The 20,070-nt window shown below is 44.3% G+C and overlaps 1 long non-coding RNA gene across 1 annotated transcript; it reads right to left on the minus strand.

The window, feature by feature from the left end:
* Positions 1–4,336: 4,336 nt before the first annotated feature.
* LOC105518591 lies at positions 4,337–9,852 on the minus strand. Its single transcript, XR_001002854.1, has 3 exons — positions 9,629–9,852; positions 4,856–4,966; positions 4,337–4,729 (listed from the first exon to the last, which is right to left on the minus strand). It is a non-coding gene; the product is annotated as an uncharacterized LOC105518591 (long non-coding RNA).
* Between the last annotated feature and the right edge of the window lie 10,218 nt (positions 9,853–20,070).

Below are 20,070 nucleotides of genomic sequence, written 5' to 3' on the forward strand. Positions count from 1 at the left end.
AAAAATTAGGAGGCCGAGGCGGGTGGATCACAAGATCAGGAGATCGAGACCATCCTGGCTAACACGGTGAAACCCCATCTCTACTAAAAAATACAAAAAATTAGCTGGGCGTGGTGGCGGGCATCTGTAGTCCCAGCTACTCAGGAGGCTGAGGCACGAGAATGGCCTGAACCCGGGAGGCGGAGCTTGCAGTGAGCGAAGATTATGCCACTGTACTCTAGCCTGAGCACTTTGAGTGAGACTCCATCTCAAAAACAAAAAACAAAACAAAACAAAACAAAAATTAGACAGGCGTGGTGGCAGGTGCCTGTAATCCCAGCCACTGGGGAGGCTAGGGCAGAAGGGTTGATTGAACCCAGGAAGTAGAGGTTGTGGTGAACCACGATCACACCACTTCACTCCAGCCTGGGTGACAGAGTGAGACTCTGTCTCAAAAAAAAAAAAAAAAATCAAAAGTCAATAATCTTCATAACATCATGATCCTTATCATGTATCATGCTTGAATTTGAACAACATAGTTTTCTGTCTTCATTTTGATTTGGGCCTCAGGAAAAAAAATCTCTTGGATGTGATTCTTTACTCTTGGATCATGCGAAAGGGTTAGCTTAGATGCAATATTGGTTATCTGTTTATGTATTAAAATGATTCCAAAAGTTAGCTGCTTGAAACAACAGACATTTGTTATCTCGGTTTCTTGGGGTCAGGAAATTGGGCACAGCTTTGGTGGGCACTTGTGCCTCACTGCCTCTCACAAAGCTGCAGTCAAGGGGGCTGCAATCTCATATGAAAACTTGATTGTGGATGGATCTGCTTTCAGGCTCACTTGTGTGGTTGTTGGAAGGATTCCATTTCTTATGGGCTGTTGGACTGAGGGCCTTAGTCCCTGCCTTTCTGTTGCCTGGAACCGCCATCACTTCTTTGCCATGTGGGTCTTTCCATAGGAAAGCTGGCTTCTATTGTAGCAAACAAGAGAGAGAATAAGATCCGGCCACAAGATGGAAGTCACGGTCATTTTACAACCCAATGTACTGACATGCCATCCCTGTTACTATACTCTCTTCATTATAAATGGGTCATGGGGTTCAGCCCATACTCAAAGGAGAGATTATCCAAGGACATGAATACCAAGAGGTAGGGATCACTGGGGACCATTTTAAATGCTTTATATGTAGATTTGATTCTGAAATTGCTATATGATGGAGAGTTATTTTGATGCAATCCACACTATGTTCTAGGACAAATTCTTAATTATTTGTGGTGATGTGGACTAATACCTTGAGGATGAAGACTAAATCATAGGGTCAAGAAAATATGATCACATTAACTATTTCTTGGATAATTGGAAACTCTCCCATTGTGGCCAAAAACAAACCAGAGTTCAAGCCACGTGGAAGCTCAGGGCAGGATCCACAAGTATTGAACCATTTTCCAACAAGCTGGGATGCTCATAGAACTGAAGCTTCAGAAACTTATATTTGTACAATGAAATGCACCTGCTGCCTGTTAACCAACGCCTCTTCCTTGCCCCTTCTGTTGTCCTTCCTGGCTATATAAACCATTAACTTTGTCACTGGGGAGGGGACAGATTTGGGGTTTGTCTCCCATCTCTCCAACTGATGTCACCTGAATAAGGTCTTCTTCCTGGCGATACTTGTCTCAGTGATTGGCTTTCTGTGCAGCCAGCAGTGAAACCTAGACTGAACCTCTGGCATTTGGTAAGAGTATCCCTATCAAGTTGCTCCCTGTGAGGGGCAGAAATCCCACATGGGGCCGAAGGAAGAGTGAGTTAGTTGAGCTCTGAAAGGAAAAAGTCACGTGGACCCAAGAGCTACATACAATGGGAGGAGTAGAAACTCAAGTGCATATTTCTTACAAGGACGAGCAGATTAGGATAGGGAATCAAAATCTTGTGATATAGGCATGTGCTAGGAAAGATTGAGATGCTCTAGAAGGACTCTGAAGCCTGAGGCAAAACACTGTTCTTGAAGAACTAGCTATATCAGCTACCCAACATTGCTCTTTTCCTTTTTTTTTTTTTCTTTTTTGAGACAGAGTCTCATTCTGTCACCCAGACTGGGGTACAGTGGCATGATCTCAGCTCACTGCAACCTCTACTTCCCAGGTTCAAGTGATTCTCCTGCCTCAGCCTCCCAAGTAGCTGGGATTACAGGTGTGCACCACCACACCTGAGTATTTTTTTGTATTTTTAGTAGAAAAGGGGTTTTGCCATGTTGGCCAGGCTGGTCTCGAACAGCTAACCTCAGGTGAGCCACCTGCCTCGGCCTCCCAAAGTGCTGGAATTATAGGCATGAGTCCCTGCACCCAGCCAGATGTTTCTTAAAGAGAGGAGAAACTTACTCATCCCAGTGCATAGAAGGCACCAGGAGAGGGGGGAATGGGGCAGAGTCCCTGAGAAGGCAAGAGGGCACGGGATCCAGGGCACAGACGGGATCAGCCTGAGAGGAGAGCCCAGGCTTCCATCTGAACAAGGATGGAAGCAGGAAAGCGGTGTGTGGATTCAGAGCAGTGTGTGGGACTGGGACATCAGGGAGTCTTAGACATTCAGCCTGAGAACGGATGGGAGCAGTAGGTGCTAACCCAGGAGTGGGGACGCTGCCAGAGGACCCAGCATAGAGGCAGGGGGAACAAGGTTACTTGGTGGAGGGGTAAGCTGACAGCATTTCCCTCCTTCGGCCTCATGCAGTAGCCTTGGGCCTCGGCGGATGAGCAGGTCTTAGGTATCATGGGAGGGAGGAAAGCAGGTAACTTGCCCTGAGTACTTGCTCTTGACCAGACCCCAGCATATGTCACCTATAGGCACCACAGCATTTTGTTAGGGAAGTGACAAGCCCCACCTGCACTCTTCCAGCTTGTAAGAGGAAGAGCCAGCCCTGCACCAAGGCCCATCTGATTTCCAGTTTACGCCACGCTGTGTGCCCAGGACTGGAGACAAGCCAAGAGCTACCTGGGCCTGACTTAGGTGGGCTTGCCAGCACAGCTTTGAAGGTGAAATCCATGTTTAACCACCTAGTCAGTATTCAGGGAGCCTGGGAATGTCACTGGGGCTCAGTGGAGGTGGCCAGAGCTCCGGGAGCCCCTCTCTGGGTGTATTTGAGCAGTGAATGGTGTCACTGGCAGTCACTGGCATGAACCCTGCGGTGCCGTTGATCCCACACACCTAATGTCCTGGAGGAGTCACGGTGAGGGCCCATCAGCAGCCACTCCAGGATAGAAGCCCCGGGAAAGGGGCTGTTAATGATGTTGACAAATTTCTGGCTGGGCTGTTATGGGATGTTAATGCATACCCTCAAACAATATGTTTCCACCTCCCACGTTTTCCCCCGCTGCTTTGATTGAGAAAACCATAGCAACCAAAAGTGCAAGATTTATACAAATTGTGTAGCAGGGGATTGGGCTGTAGGCAGGGGAACCCCCTTGGGGAGGAATTTACCTTTTCAAAGTAGAGGGGAACAGGTGCTCTGGAACTGGCACGTAGCTGTGAGAGGGTGGGGATGGCATTCCTGAAGGGAAAGGTTACCCAGATTAACAACACTCCACTGAAAACCATGCCATCCTGGCTCTGTCATTAAAACAGGTGGCTGTCATTATGGCCTCTGGCTCCTAATGGGAAGATAATACAGGCTGGGAGAGATTTATATAGGCCCCAGAAAGATGAAATTGCACATCAAGAAGGAAACAAGGCATAAAGAGGACCAATTTGGGGAATTTCTCTCCCCACAGGAACGCACGTGATACTCATTAAGGGTGTAGAAATTGTGCCATTCTATCCAGAGGGTTAAATTACCTACAGAGCTTTCATTTATTCGGGTTTTATTTAAGTAGCCTTCAGGGAAGACTCCTTTTTCCCTCTTCGGATGTTTTCCTTCAGTTTAAGAGAGTAGTAAGCATAAAAATGTACTGTATATGATAACACTTACCCCTTTTCTTTCCCTGCAAATAATGTTGGCCTCTCAGTAGACTGTTGGAAATCAAAAGGTTGGGGGATATAGGTTCTCTTTTCCTAAAGAGATAAAGTTTTAGATTTGTTTTTTTTTTTTTTTTAATTTAATAAACAGTCACATGGTGACTGCCAGGCACTATTCTAAGCCCCTTACAAATGTTAATTCATTTAATACAATAATACTTCTAAGGTAAATTATTTTATTGACTCCATTTAGAGATGAGGTATAGAGAAGTACGAACCCCCTGTACTTACCTAAGTTCATACAACTAGGAGCTCATGCGCTTGGGGTTGCCACCCATGCAGATTTGCTCCAGAGAGTATGTTCTTAGCTGTCACAGTCCTCGGACTATACTGCGTCCATTTCCATTTTAACAGGCATTTAAATGATCCGTTTGTCCCATCTTTGAGTCTGTCTTCTGACAAGAACACATTTTAAAATCTCTGCCCGTGAGGAGTTGTTGCATTAAGGTCGATAAGATGGAAGAATGGCAGCTGTGCTGGAGCAGACAGTGGTGTTTTCCATTGCGCAGGCATCTTTAGAATGTGCAAAGCATGTCACAGGCAGGCCTGGATGTAGGATCGGAGAAGGCAAGGAAACCTTTCAGTCCATTAGAAGTGCACAGACTCACTTTCAAACACAAAAGCTCAGCACACACTTACTCTAGCCAGTCCCTTACGTGCTGCAAAAGATCCTACCTTTCCATGCACGGTTGGAAGGACATTTCTCTGGCGATCCTGAGTGCATTTTTTCCTGAAGATTTAGAGCTGATTGGGCACAGATGGGAGCCAGGGTTATTTACCATTTTCCTCCCCCTCCCTGTTCACCATTTGACACAAGAAATGAACAGCTCTTTTGCCTTACAAGGCATAGCCAGATTGCTAAGTAATTACCTTGATGTATGAGGGCAGGAATAGAAGGTAGCATGAAACATCATTTGTAACTGGAGATGGTTAGATTACCATTTCCCGAATTTGTCGATTATTTCATGTTGTGTTGACTTCCTAACAAGCATACAAAAGAGGGAAATGGTGTCCTATTACCTCTGTGTCCTCAGTGCCTAGAACAGTCCCTGGCTTTCAAATTTATAGAATCAAGAAATGTATGAGGGAGTGAGCACCTGCTGTGTAGTCTCCGCTAGACACCCGAATACCTTCAGCTTTCTGCTTTCAAGGTCATGAGTAGCGTAAGAAGACACATACACACACATCTTCACCACAAAAGAAAAATACAGCATTTGAGGAGAGAGAAAAATGCTTCCAGTTTGGGGCCATAGGAAAGTTTTCATGAAGAGTGTATTGGAGCAAGCCAGCAGAGGAGAGGTAGGACCCTGTAGGAGTTTGAGGCAAGAACGTCCAAGTATGGTAGAAAAATCACAAAGAATTGCCCTTGGGGTGTGAGATATGTACAGATCATGCAAGGGAATGAGAAAACTGGATGTAGGGTTGGACACATTGTATGGGTGCCCACTTTTCTTAATTCAGAAAGTCAAACATTCCAGAGGGTCTGGGCCTCTGTGTTTTGCCAGAAACCTGGGCTCAGCAGATCACACAGCTGGACAGTGGGCAAGTGCACCTGGATGGAGAGATGGATGGAAACCACTTCCATAATACAGCCTGGTCTGCACCTTCTTCACCCACAGTCCTCCAGTTCTGTATTCTTGGTCCTCTATTCAATATCTCAGTACAAACCTTGCTTCCCACCTGACCTCACGCTGCACCTTTGCAGCCCAGGAGATGCCCTCTGGGAGTTTACATCCAGCCCTTACATATCTCTCGTAGCCAGGGGAGTAGCAGAAAAATAGCTAGCCTCAGGAGCATGCCCTGCGAGCTAGGCCCAGAGCGCCCTGCCCCGGAAGGAAAGGTTTGGATGGCTTCTAAATTTGGGGGCTGCTGTCCAAGTCACACCCTGTCTTGCGATGACAGCTTCTGTGTTGGGCCTAAGACTTGATGTTCTTCTGTTTGATCAAGCTTAATATAAATTTGTGGTCTTCAATTTAACCTTTGGCTAAATTGGCTGTTTTCTGAACATTTTAGAAGGATTCGAGAATGTTCAGGAAGCCAAGGCTACATGAAACCCCCCTAGGGTGGGGGGTGCTTTCTGCATGAAGCTCCATAGCTTCCTTTCAGCACAGTAGTCAGAACCTCTGAGCACTTCCTCTTCATTCTCTACCTATCCACATCCCTAGGATGGGCAGACCCTCTTGCACAGGGGCTGTCATGTTTTTATGTTCTAAATCTTAGGGTCTTTCAAACTCTCCATGGTCCTTCTTAGCATGATCAAACCCCTGTCTGAATTCCTCCACTGCTGGCAGTGGCTGGCTCTGGCTTCCTGCAAAAACACTTACCTGTCTCTGTACCCATCTAAAAGGTGAGTTTCCTGCTCCTGACTGTGGAGAAGGAGGAGCAACTCCTTCATGTGTTCCAGACACTACCTGGACCTAGGTTCCCCTAAATGAACATGCACACACAAACAGCAGGTGACAGCAGTATTTACTCAGAGAGAATTAGAGGAGGTGAGGGGACCTCTGAGGGAGAGAAGGGAAATTCAGGGTGAAAATATTTGCATGTGAGGTCTCACGTCATGGAGTTTGAGGGGGTCCTCTATACGTGTGTTCCCTCATTCTCCAGGGCCACCTCCTTTCAGCTTTCTCCATTGCATCCCCTTTCCATATTCTCTCTCCTTTCATCCCTGTGCCAATCCCAAAGCCCCTGCACTTTCTAGAGCAATGTATCAGTCCCCAGACCCCACTCATGTCATGTGGATCACACGCCTCTAGGCGATCTCCCCAGGCCTGGCATCACCACTGTGGATAAGAGAGATGGGACACCCAGTGCCATGGTGGAGGCCATCATGCCACAGAGGAGGGTGGCAGAAACTTCTCAAGCAGGGATGCATTAAGTTTTGTTTTGTCTTTTAAAAACCTCACCCAGAGGCCAGGCGCGGTGGTTCATGCCTGTAATCTCAGCACTTTGGGAGGCCGAGGCAGGTGGATCACTTGAGGCCAAGAGTTCAAGACCAGCCTGGGCAACACAGAAAAACCCCATCTCTACTAAAAATACCAAAACAAACAAAAAAAAATTATCCAGGCTTGGTGGCAGGCACCTGCAGTCCCAGCTGCTCGGGAGGCTGAGGCAGGAGAACCACTTGAAGCTGCGAGGCAGAAGTTGCATTGAGCCAAGATCACACCACTGCATCCCAACCTGGGTGACAGAGTGGACTGTCTCAAAACAAAACAAAACACAAACACACACACATACACACACAAGCTCACCTACAAATTCAGACTCACTTTATATGACTTGGATCAGTTTTGACTGAAAACCCTTATTTTGCCTACCTGAGATATTCACATTCTTTTCAGGTTGATGGGACTTTGCCTTTTTCAACGCTAAAAGGGCACAGCATCCCTTTTCTAACACTTGGTTGCTTGACAGTCTTCTCTGATTACCTTGGCAATGTCTAGGGCCTCCCTCTCCTGCTTCCTGAGTTTATCCCCTGGCTGCAGGAGGTGAGTTGAGGGTGTGCAGTTTCCCTGGGTTTCTCTACCTTGACCTTGTCTTCTTGAAGACAGGCAGGAAGTTTGCACTGGGAAAGGGCCAGGGGCTGAACCGTGGTTCTGAGCATTTCTGAATCTTGGAGTTGCTAGAGCCCCAGAGGTCATTACTAAGAAGAACCCAGGCCAGGCGCGATGGCTCACACCTGTAATCCCAGCACTTTGGGAGGCCGAGGCGGGTGGATCACGAGATCAGGAGATCGAGACAAGGGCATCCTGGTTAACACGATGAAACCTCGTTTCTACTAAAACTACAAAAAATTAGCCAGGCGTGGTGGTGGGCACCTGTAGTCCCAGCTACTCGGGAGGCTGAGGCAGAATGGCATGAACCCGGGAGGTGGAGCTTGCAGTGAGCCGAGATCACACCACCACACTCCAGCCTGGGCGACAGAGCAAGACTCTGTCAAAAAAAAAAAAAATAAAGGGAAGAAGAAGAAGAACCCAGTGCAGTATGTGTGTTTGAGGACGGGAGTTGCAGGTGAGAGAATGGCCATCTCATAGGCTTCTCTCTGTGGTCCCAGCAAGGGCTGGGTCTGAACAAACGAATGGGGCAAAAGGTTCCAAAGAGTCAGGATTTCACATGGGGACCCGGATAAAGACAAAGGAAATGTGTGATGGTCTCATAAACAGTGATAACTGCAGGAAGAAGTGATACCGTTCTTAATGTTCATTTTATTCTGTGTGTGTGAGGGGATACATATGATTTCTTTAATAGCACCTTACCATGGGACTGCCTCACACAGGGATGTATAGAAGAATGGCAGAATTGCAAGGATTTCATGAGGGTCACATGAAGAGGGACTCTGGGGACCATGAGTCCCCATTGCTGCTGCCCTCTTTTGGAAATTAGATATCATTTACTTATTTATCATTTTTGCACATCACATTGCAACTTTCCTGATTAAATTGCCTCAGGGCACAAGTACAAAATATGAAAGTTCAGTTAAAGTATCTAAGACAGAACAGCAGTGCCTTTCAGCACGTATTAAATACGCCTCTACTGCAAAAAAGTGTGTCATGCATGGCATCCGGAAATCTAGGCCTGTGCCAAGCCAAAGGAGAATTTCCATGGAAAACACCTTGACAGTCAAAGTTGAGAACAGTCAGATTTGAGCACTGTGGTGTGTGTATGTTGCAGTGGCTATTCTCTCATGATAGGATTGTGGTAACTCGTGAAAATAGCTCTTGTCCCAATTTCAAACCCCTCTATTTCATGATCTGTTATTTAGCTAGACACTTGGTGTCTACAAAAACCAGCTACCAAAGTCATCAGAACAAATTCTTCAAACCACTGGGAACTCAACTTCAGCACCATCCTCCTTTTTTTTTCTTTTTAGAGATGGGGTCTCGCTCTGTTGCCCAGGTTGGAGGTATGATCATAGTTCTCAGCAGCCTTGATCTTTTGGGCTCAAGCCATCTTCCCACCTTGGCTTTCTGAGTAGCTGGGACCATGGGCACGCACCACCACACCCAACTATATTTTTGTAGGGACAGGGTTCTTGCCACATTGCCCAGGCTAATCTTGAACTCCTGGACTCAAGTGATCCACCTGCTTTGGCCTCCTGAAGCACCGGGATTACAGTCATGAGTTACTGCACCTGGCCCTTCTCCAACACACAAAAAAAGATTTTGATAGTATCAAATCTTCAAGCCCTTCATTGTAAAAAGTTTCTGTTTGGTGAACAGACACCAGCAAAGGGGAAGGGTGATTGAGTGGCTGAGGGTGGCTCCATGCCATTTTACTCCTCCAAGGACACTAGTTTTAAAGGTTGAAAACCACAGCCCTCCCAGTTCACCCGGTGTTCAGTCTTTCCACTTCACCTAGTATCTGCCCCTTAGAGTCAGCCCTTGAGTAAAGAGGAAAGAAAAAGCTTCATGCTTTTCCATTTAAATCAAACTCTACTCACCTAGAAAGACAGGAGAAGAAATAAAGAGATGCCTTGTGTTCTATCCACCTACCCAACCCAGGCCCAGCCTTTCTCCTCCTATGGGCCCACCAGTCCAAACATAATGAAGTCAGCATCAAGCTGGCACAAGAGGGGAAGAGACATTCGGTATGAAGAGACCTCTGGATCCCATCTCCAAAATGCCAGGCGCCTCCTACACTGGCCAATGGTTCCTCGGTCTTCTGCATGCTGAGCTGCTGGAATTGGCTGACAGGCCACAGAACACCTTGGAATCTGTGATCCCAGAGAGAGAGGACAGTGGAGTCCAGGTGGCACCCCCGATGAGCACCATGTTCAGTGGCTCCCCTGAGTCATCAACTGAAGCCCCGGAGCTGCTCTGCAGGCATCCAAGGGGCGTATCTTCAGCTCTTTTGAAATATCAGAAAATGGCAACCGGGAATTACTATGCCAGTATTAGCACCTTGGTTGTACGATCTAAGAAAAGAACCACGTCACGGCCGGGCACGGTGGCTCACGCCTGTAATCCCAGCACTTCGGGAGGCCGAGGCAGGCGGATCATGAGGTCAGGAGATCAAGACCATCCTGGCTAACGTGGTGAAACCCCGTCTCTACTAAAAAATACAAAAAACTAGCCGGACGTGACCTGGGGCGCCTGTAGTTCCAGCTGCTCGGGAGGCTGAGGCAGGAGAATGGCGTGAACCTGGGAGGCGGAGCTTGCAGTGAGCCGAGATCTCGTCACTTTACTCCAGTCTGGGCAACAGAGCCAGACTCTGTCCCAAAAAAAAAAAAAGAACCACGTCACAACAAACTCATTACCCTTCCTCGCTGAAGTTCCACACCCACGATGCGCTTTTCTCATCACAGTTCTGTGATCCAGACCAACTCTGAAAAGAGCCGAACTCCTATGCCTTTGAAAAGTGGGGTATTGGACCAAACTCCAAAGACAGGAGCTACAGTTGTGCATGGCTTCAGGGCGGGAGCCTCTTGAGGTGGAGGAGGAAATTATGAAAAGAGAAGAAAGGCAGTGAACGGGGAAGGAAGTCAGGAATGAAGGCCTCCAGCCACTGGACTCAGGAGAGGAAGTTAGCGCAGAATAGATTCCTGGACAGTGGCTTTTCCTGGGAAGTCCCAGAGTCTCCACAGGGTGTTTCCTTCTCTACACAAATAGATACTTTAACATCTGTGTGTGTCTATGTCTATCTACATATATTTATTTACAGAGAATTAATGAGTATGAGATGGTCCAGAAAAAAAAAAAAGAGACTGGGGGTTGTAGTTATTTAAGTAGCTGCTTTAAGGTTATTTTTAATCAGGCATTTGTATAATGTAATTATGGCCAATGAGCTTATAGGAGAAAAGTGCTGTTGAAAAAGGAAATTAAGCAAAGATAGAATAGATAAATGATGCCTGACTGTTTTTCACCATTTGGTCCGTATGTAATTAATTTTCCTCATTCCTCCCGTAATCAGGCATCCAGAATTATCTCTACATTTTTAAAGGGCTCAGGTTTGCTACTAGTAAAAGATGATGCTTCAGAACAGATTGGTGAGTTGGTTCAGATGTCTCCATAATGGAAACACAGTCGTAAAAATGCCATCACCTTCACATTGTGAGAAGATAAAATGCAATGCTCATCACGGATGAATGGTTACTCTCGTTCTGTCCTCGAGCCACAATCAATTGTACATCATTAAAAAGACACAAAATCTTTACTAATTAGCTTTTATGATTATATTGTTATTGCATTGAGGCTTTTAAAGCATTCGAAATCAAGGAGATAGGATGCCCACAGAAGAGAATTCTGTGGCAAGGGAGGAAAATACAGTCCATCACTCATGTCATCTTCAGAAACTTTCACTCTATACCATCTATAATTACCATCTATAATTTTTAGCTCAATTCACTGTTCAGATTAATATTTTTGGTTAATGAGTGACAACTGGTAAGGAGAGGGAGAAGAATATTGAGTGTGCTTTCATACCCGAAAGAAATTTAGCTGTTGAAGCTATCTAACAAGAATAATTGTTCATTTTCTCTTTGCTTGAAATCTTCAAGACTGCTGTTATAAATCCTACCTACACTTCCTTGTATATTGTTCTTCTCTAAGTGTAAAAAAAATACAATTCATCCGGTTAAAAAGAAGTTAGAGCCATACCTTCCACCAGGATGAATTTCAAATGGATCAAATGCTTAAATAAAAAATACAAAATAATAAATTTATCAGAAGGAACCATGGGAGAATTCTTTTATGATATCAGAGTGGGGAAGACTTTTTGAAACCATCAGACAAAACCCAAAAGCCATAAGAGAAAAATTAGATAAATTCAACTACATTTTGAAAAATTCTGCTTGGCAAACTAACATACAGAACAAAAACACCATAAGCAAAGTAAAAAAAAAAAAAATGACAAACTAGAAAAAAACATTTGTAGTTCATTTCATAGGCCTGCTATTGAAAATATATCAAGAGTTGATATAAATCAAAATGACAAAGACTAGTAGACCAATAGAGAAACAGGCAAAGGGTATGAATAATCATTTTACTGGAAAAGGTATTGAAATTATTTTAAAACATGTGAAAAGATGCATCGCACACTCCTAATAAAGCAAATGCAAATTAAACTCCATTGTGATACCGCTTTTTGATGATCAGATTTGCCAAAGTCAGAAAATTTGACAACAGATTGTGTCAATGATGGGGTGAGAAACAGCCTCCCCTATTCCATTGTGGAGAGGAGCATAAATTGGCACAAAATCTCTAGAGGGCAATTTGGCAATTTATTTATTTATTTTGAGATGGAGTCTTGCTCTGTCACCCAAGCTGGAGTGCAGTGGCATGATCTTGGCTCACTGCACCCTCCGCCTTCCTGGTTCAAGGAATTGTCCTGCCTCAGCCTCCTGAATAGCTCGAATTACAGGCGCATGCCACCATACCCAGCTAATGTTAGTAATTTTTTAGTAGAGGTGAGATTTCGCCACATTGGTCAGGCAGGTCCCAAACTCCTGACCTTGTGATCCGCCTGCTTCAGCCTCCCAAAGTGCTGGGATTACAGGCGTGAGCCACCGCACCTGGTCAATTTGGCAATTTCTAGCTAAATGTCAAATGTACGATTTTCCTGATCCAGCAATTCCACTTCTAGGAATTTATCTTACAGACGCATTTGTTCAAAAAACCTTATTTAAAAGTTATCTATTCCTGCCCTGTTTGTAGAAGCAAATGGTAGAAAACATCTTCAACACCTGTCAATAAGGAACTTGTTAAATTATGAACCATCAATTCAGTGGAATACTATAATTCTGTAAAGTAAAAATAATGATGTTCTTTACTGATTTGAAAAAATTCTATAAGATATATGATTGAGTTTTTTTAAAAAGCAGCATATAGCAAAGAATACATAAATATGCTATATCTTTTGTTCCAAAGGGATAAAGAAAATATACTCATGCATTTGTTGTTTTAAAAAGATAAATCATAATCCACGGTTCTTAGAAGATCAACTGTCTATTTCAAAGGTTCCAAATAGCTTAGCAGTTTTATTTCTGTGATCTTTCCTTCTGGTTTGAGCAATCTGTGTAAGGTTAAATATATATTTCTTAAAGTATCATTTATTGATTGCCTGCTAGGGCTTTAAATTTGTCATTCACCTCTCTTTAAACCTCAAAACAACTGCCAGAAAGATGGTGTTCTCTCCATGTTATTGATGAGAAAACAAACTCAGAGGCAGTAAGTAACTTGGTCAAGGCCACATGGCTAAGAAATTGCAAAGCCAGTATTTGAACTCATGTCTTTCTGGAACTAAAGTGTGTGTGCTTCCCACTCAACCACACAGTGCGAGTATGCCTCGCCTGCCTTTGGGGGCCTCATGTGAACTGATAACTGGCATTTTCACCTCTAGTTGTGCATCAGGGACTTTGCAGCTTCCTGAGACTCAACCCAGATCTCTTGAATCTGACCCCATGAAATAGAGCTTTTGCACGTGGCTTTCTCAGAGCTCCTTGAGAGAGCCTGAAACACAGTTCAGAACCACTGCTACCCAGTGAAGCCATAATAGCACACACTCTCGACATATGAACTCATTCAACCATCAGCCACCTGTGTGGAGTAGGTACTGTTACTATAACCATTTTAACCATTTCATGGATGCAGGAGCTCTGGCTTAGAGAGTTTGAATACTGTGCCCAGGTCACACAGCAAGTAAAGTGAGCTGGGGCTGAAATTTAAGCCCAGATAGTCTGCCCCCCAGGACTGTGATTCATCATACTGTATTTTTAGCCACCCACTCTGCGCATATACAGCAATTTCAATAATAAGACAAGAACCAGACACTAGGATATTGTCGTAGGAAGATTCTGTGTTCATACAGGTTGAGGTCAAAGGCATCACAGGGGTCCCTTCAAGTCACTCAGGAGGAAACGGAAGCTCCAAGAGGCAAAGCGACTTGCTAGCATCCCATGCCCGAAGACAATAGTTTAAACGCTCACCCGAGTCTCCCCGGTTCCCGCTAGGTCCATCGCTGCAAATTAAGTCATCACTGGGAATCGTTCAGACCTAAGTTAGGAAAGATTACACTTGTTACAAAGAAATGGAGAAGAAAGGGCAACCGAGAATCCATTTGCCCTGGCTTTTAAATTCGTCTGATATGGATGGGTCTGTTTACAGATATTTTTATAGCAACATCCTTCTTCTGTTTCTCCTCTAAGTTTGATGGGGAGCTTACTGAGCGTCGATACTGAGTTATTTTCCTTTATTGCTGCCACAAAACTACCCTTAATAAGAAGTGAAAGAAAGAAGAATGGAAGCTTATGGTGTCTCTGCTCTATTTCTTCAAGAGAGCGCCATAATCAAAATGTAAGGGCTTTAAAACGCTTTCCTGGAGAAAAGGCTTTCCTGTGACGAGTGGGAAGTGTTCCAGGTGCTTTATTGACTTGCATATTTGTCTCCCTTTTTAGCAGTTATTTTATCCTGGATGGAAGCCATCAGATGGCCACAATTTTGGAAGCAGCCCAGACTTGGATCTAATCCTGTTTCTGCTGCCTTTAAGCAGTGTGACCCAAAGCACTTTCTTACCTTTTCTGAACCTCACTGTTAACTTCTCTACCATAGGATTAGATAATATCCACTAGACAGGTCTTTGAGGTGATTCAGGGAACCAAATGCAAAAGGACCCATGAAAGTGGGTTCCTGGTCGGGCACAGTGGTTCAAGCTTATAATCCCAGTGCTTTAGGAGGCCAAGTAGGAGGATTGCTTGAAGCCAGGAGTTCAAAACCAGCTTGGGCAACATAGCAAGATCTCTGTCTCTACAAAAAGAAAAAAAAAAATTAATTAGCTGGGGTGTAGTGGTGTGCACCTGTAGTCCCAGCTATTTGGGAGGCTGAAGCTGAAGGATCACTTGAGCCCAGGAGGTCAAGGCTGCAGTGAGCTTTGATTGCACCGCAGCACTCCAGCCTGGGCAGTAGACAAGACACTGTCTCTTAAAAAAAAAAGAAAGAAAGAAAGGAAGAAAAGTGATATACTTAAAGTGTGTTGCCCTTGATTTCAGGTCTTCTTAGAATGAGCCTAACTCTGCCTTCCTATAACCTCCATGAGTGGCCCCCCTCTGCCATCTAAGCACTTCAGGATCGCGTGTAGACTCTTGCACAAGGCAGCTCTGGAAGTATTTAGAGACAGTTACCTTCTCCCCTGATCCTCTCTTTGCTGTGCCTCTCTGGAGTTCCTGACATTTCCACAAATAAGTCTTAGTCTCTTTACCATTTAACCAGTTTCCCACTAATTCACTCAAACTGATTTATGTATTTAGATATGACCTCAGGTGCCAGTAAAGTTATTGAAAGAAGTACATTACAGGTAATGGTACATTAGCGCTGTGATCAAATTAACATTCTTTTTGTGCCTGTGTCTCCTCTGGGATTCATTTACTCTCACTGAAGAATGATCCCAGATGCCTTCTGTTTGAATGTAAGAGGATGAATTGATTCACCTGTGAGGCGATGTGAGTTAAGGCCAGAAGAAACCCTACTGGAATTAACTAGGGTCTACTTTAAACAACCATCAGGCCACCAGGAATTTGTTCCATTGATTGCTTCAGTCCTTCTTTCTCCCTATCCCTCCTCTCTCCCTAGATAGAGAGCAGAGAGGTCAAAGTCAGTGGGCGACCTCTTATCTGAAGAACACATTCAGGATCACTTCTGCGCTCCTGACATAGTAAAATGACTAATAATTGGCCAAATTCTCCAGCTTCTCCTTGCTCACATGTCTTCAAAAGAGTTGGTAGCTGGTGAACAGAAACTGGTTTGAAAGTCAGGACAAACACGGGCCCTTTAGCTCACAAACCACGTTTTTCGTCAGTTTTCCCCATCTTCCTAATTGGGATCACATTCTCTGCTACATCCTCTCACCATCCCATGGCGAGATGATATGAAACTAAGCACTCGAATCACTTCAAGTTGTTACGAAGAAAATCATTTTATGTCACCATTTTTGTGATGTGTTTCAGGGGAGCGCTATGACTTAAGGAACGTGTATGAAGTCTTCACCAGGTTGGGGGTGAAGTAAGCAGACTAAATATGAGTGATTCTTTAGGAGTAACTGAGTCTACCGGAAAGCCCTATTTCATCAAAGAAATGTTTAGACTCAAAAAAGCGTGTATTGGTCTCTTCTCTGTCCATCTGTCTAGAGAGAAGGTTGGATAAAGGGAATTTGACAAGTTTCAACAAGAAAGAAAAACTTGCTCAAGCATGAGAGAAAGGTTTTGCTGAAATCTGTGCTTGGCTTTTTCCCAGAAATATCACTTTTCCTGGGCTTTGCAGCTGAATTCTCTGGGATCTATCCTCAGAAGTCCTGTGTGTCCCAATTCATCTGCTTTTAGAATGAACCACATTTTAAAAGGGGAAAATAGAACAAACGGTGGAGTCAGGGAGATGGAAGTGAGAAACCCAGCCATCTGCCCAAGATATTTTGCACCCCAACTTGGGATTCTCCAGAGCTAGCACATGGAATGTGGAGCATTATGGAGAAACAGTGACAGAGGGCCTCTGAGTTGGAAAGCTGCTGCTCTGCACTTATTTGGAGGCATCCTCTCGAGTTCTGCCTCTCAACTCTGTTAGAAAACCAACAAAGATGGCTGGGCATGGTGGCTCAGAGCTTTGAGAGGCCAAGGCAGGAGGATTCCTTGAGCCCAGGCATTCAAGACCAGCCTGGGCAACAGAGCAAGACCTCATCTCTAGAAATTTTTAAAAAATTAGCCAGGCATGGTGGTATGTGCCTGTCAGTCCCAGCTACTCAGGAGGCTTAGGCAGGAGAATAGCTTGAGCCCAGGAGTTTGAGGCTGCAGTGAGCTATGATCACACCACTGCACTCCAGCTGGGGTAACACAGCAAGACCTAGTCTCTAAAAAAAAAAAAAAGACAAAATGAAGAATAGGGCCACAACAACACCACAAGGTATGTATGTATAGCGCTTTGGTTGACATTTACAAGACAAGGCAAAACATTTTTTTAGTCTCAAGAAGTCTTGGATCCAGGCTGGGCATGGTGGCTCACACCTGTAATCCCAGCACTTTGGGAGGCCGAAGTGGGCAGATCATTTGAGGTCAGGAGTTCAAGACTAGCCTGACCAACATGATGAAACCCCGTTCTACTAAAAATACAAAAAAATTAGCCGAGCGTGGTCGCGGGCACCCGTAGTCTCAACTACTCAGGAGGCTGAGACAGGATAATCACTTGAACCTGGGAGGCAGAGATTGCAGTGAGGCGACATCGCACCACTGTACTTCAGCCTGGGCAACAGAGTGAGACTCCATCTCAGAGAAAAAAGAAATAGTCTTGGATCCATTTTAATACCTTTTGTGGCACTTCACATGAGGAATCTGTGCTTATCAGTTATCAAAGTAAGGAAGACTTTATTACGACCCACTAGCTTCAATATATGGTGTACTCCCTTTAATGAGAGACTGATCATCTTCCGCAAGTGTTTACTCGGCATTTTAAACACTTTGAGTTCCGCTCAGAAGAAAACAATTTTTAAAAAAAAGTGTTCCATGCATTTTCCAAGGGAGAAAGATAAGGTTTCAACTGGACGAATTGTCCAACATGGAAAACCAAACATGGATGGCAGGGATGTTCTTGAATCTCCAGCCCATGTTGGTTAGTGCAGCCGTACTTCCGAAGCATGGAATATGCTTTCAGAAAGCATATTATATTTTTCCTCCTTGCATCTTTCTAGTCCATCCGCAGAAGGTGCTGTCACCATGTAAGTATTGCCTGGCCTCTTCAGAGACACGTAATGCCCCATACCCCAGAGGAAATGACCTTAGATTATTTCCCTTTGTGACAAATGTGTCCGCTTGAAAATGTCTTCTGGATGAGAAAGCATGGGGTAGGTGTGAACTGTTACAACATTGAATTATCGTTTTCCTTTTCAATTAGCACCAGTCACCGCCACCTTGTGTGACCAACACTGGAAAAAGATTTGCATCAACATGCTTTTATTCCAGCACTGTAGTTATCAACGTAAGCATGAGCTTTCAGAGTTCCTGCTACAGGCTTTCAAACTCTCCAGCCACTCAGGATGGCATTACATTGCAATTGGGATGTTACAGCCAGATAGTACGCTTCCTAGGCGACCATTCATTGGTGGTAGACCCCTCCCTGGGGACACTGGAACTCAAAAGGGATCCGCTTATTACAGCTGGTGAGCTTTCTATTAATGGTGCTGCAAGAACAGAGGTGGAGGCATTGAAGCAACTTGTGCTTCTCTCTTCATCACAACCCACCCTTGTGGCAGGAAAAGTCTTCTTGATCATTCAAACCATTTGAAGACAGCACTCTTCTTGAGGAATTGAACTGAATGTGCTGCCATCCTAGGGCAAAAACTCCCAACAGACCGGTATTCACATTTTTGGTCCAGTACCCCTCCTATAGAAACATTATCCTGTTAAAGCTAGTTTTTAGAACATTCTGTCAAATAGAAACTTTTATTAATTGATATAACCATGCTTCACTGGGCATAGTGAAAATTGAGGTTCACAAGGGTGACCTGGAGCCCATAAAAAATTCTGAAATGTCTTGACTCATCAGAGAAAGATTAAAATATGTTCAGTGTTGTTTTAGTGTTAAGTGTATTTTGTTGTATTGCATACCTGGCAAATTGATAATGCACACCCAGTATTTTTGATAATACTGTATTAAACAGAGTATTTGATTTGACACGACATCCCATTTCCTAACAGAGCAGAACAGCAGAGACTTATTAGAGCTGGCTGGTTGTTCAGCTCAAGGCAGAGTTGGGTGATTCTTATATGTTATGGCGAACCTAATAGGTGTGCGTCAGAATCTGCCTCCTTTTTCCTTTTTAATTGGGCATTAGCTTTGTACATTTCAATGTAATAGGCACGTTTAGAGGCACATTGTAACTAGTCGTGCCCCTAGACAGACGCCTCTCTGCTCCTAAATTTCTCAAAGTCTGGCATTCTCTTTGGCTAAAAGGTTAAAGAGGACATGAGGATGAGACGGCTGTCATTGCTCTAATATTTCTGCCTATTTCATTAGCACAGCCCCCAGCTGCCCAATGCACTTTGAATTCCGATATGGTCTTCTTACAAGTAATATTTTTTAGGTCAGAAAAGGCCAAAGAATTAATTTGAAATTGGAAGGCATCTGTTGTTCTTTTTCCTAAAAAAAAGAGAAGTGGTAAGTTCTTTAAGTAGGTGAGGGGATTTGGAATAGGAAGATGCAGTAATGATTTCAAGTTTATAGGAGACCCAAAGGAAAGCTGACCTCATTTTATTGGCAGAAGATTACACTGTGTATTTATAGTTTGTGATATTGACTTCCTGAAGAGAAAAACTAAAAATGTATTGTGAAATGTTACCATATTAAAGTAAGGAGTGGGTGATATTCTCATCCAGGTGAATTTCTTTGTTTGACAAATTTAAACAACGGTCTCAGTAACATGGAAGATTTTGTTTAAAAAATGTTTGTAGGCCAGGTGCAGTGGCTCATGCCTGTAATCCCAGCCCCTTGGGAGGCCAAGTTGAGCAGATCACTTGAGGTCAGGAGTAAAATACCAGCCTGGGCAACATGGCAAAACTCCATCTTTACTAAAAATACAAAATTAGCTGAGCATGGTAGTGGGCATCTATAATCCCAGCTACTCAGGAGGCTGAGACATGAGAATGGCTTGAACCCAAGAGACAGGGCAGAGCTTGCAGTGAGCCAAGATGGCACCACTGCACTGCACCCTGAGCAACAGAGCGAGACTGTGTGTCTAAAAATAAAAATAAAAAATAAAAAAAGAAAGTTTGAAATCTTTTCCACATTATTTAATTTTGGCTTCTGAAGTTAATCTTTCATTGTCTTCCTGGGTATACATTTTCCTTTTCCTTCCTTCAGATCTTTTTTTCCCACCTAAGTATGAATGAAAACCAAAAAACTAATCTCAAGTTAACAAAGGCTGTCCTCTTACGGCCAGGTGCGGTGACTCATGCTTGTAATGCAGTACTTTGGGAGGCCGAGGCAGGAGGATCACTTGAGGACAGGAGTTCAGGACCAGCCTGGGCAACATTATAGGAGACCCCATCTCTACCAAAAAAGAAAAGCAGGAGGGAATGAGGGAAGGAGGGAAGGGGGGAAAGAAAGGGGGAAAGA

The sequence above is a fragment of the Colobus angolensis genome, unplaced genomic scaffold (assembly GCF_000951035.1).
Source record: "Colobus angolensis palliatus isolate OR3802 unplaced genomic scaffold, Cang.pa_1.0 Scaffold321, whole genome shotgun sequence".
NCBI lineage: Eukaryota > Metazoa > Chordata > Mammalia > Primates > Cercopithecidae > Colobus > Colobus angolensis.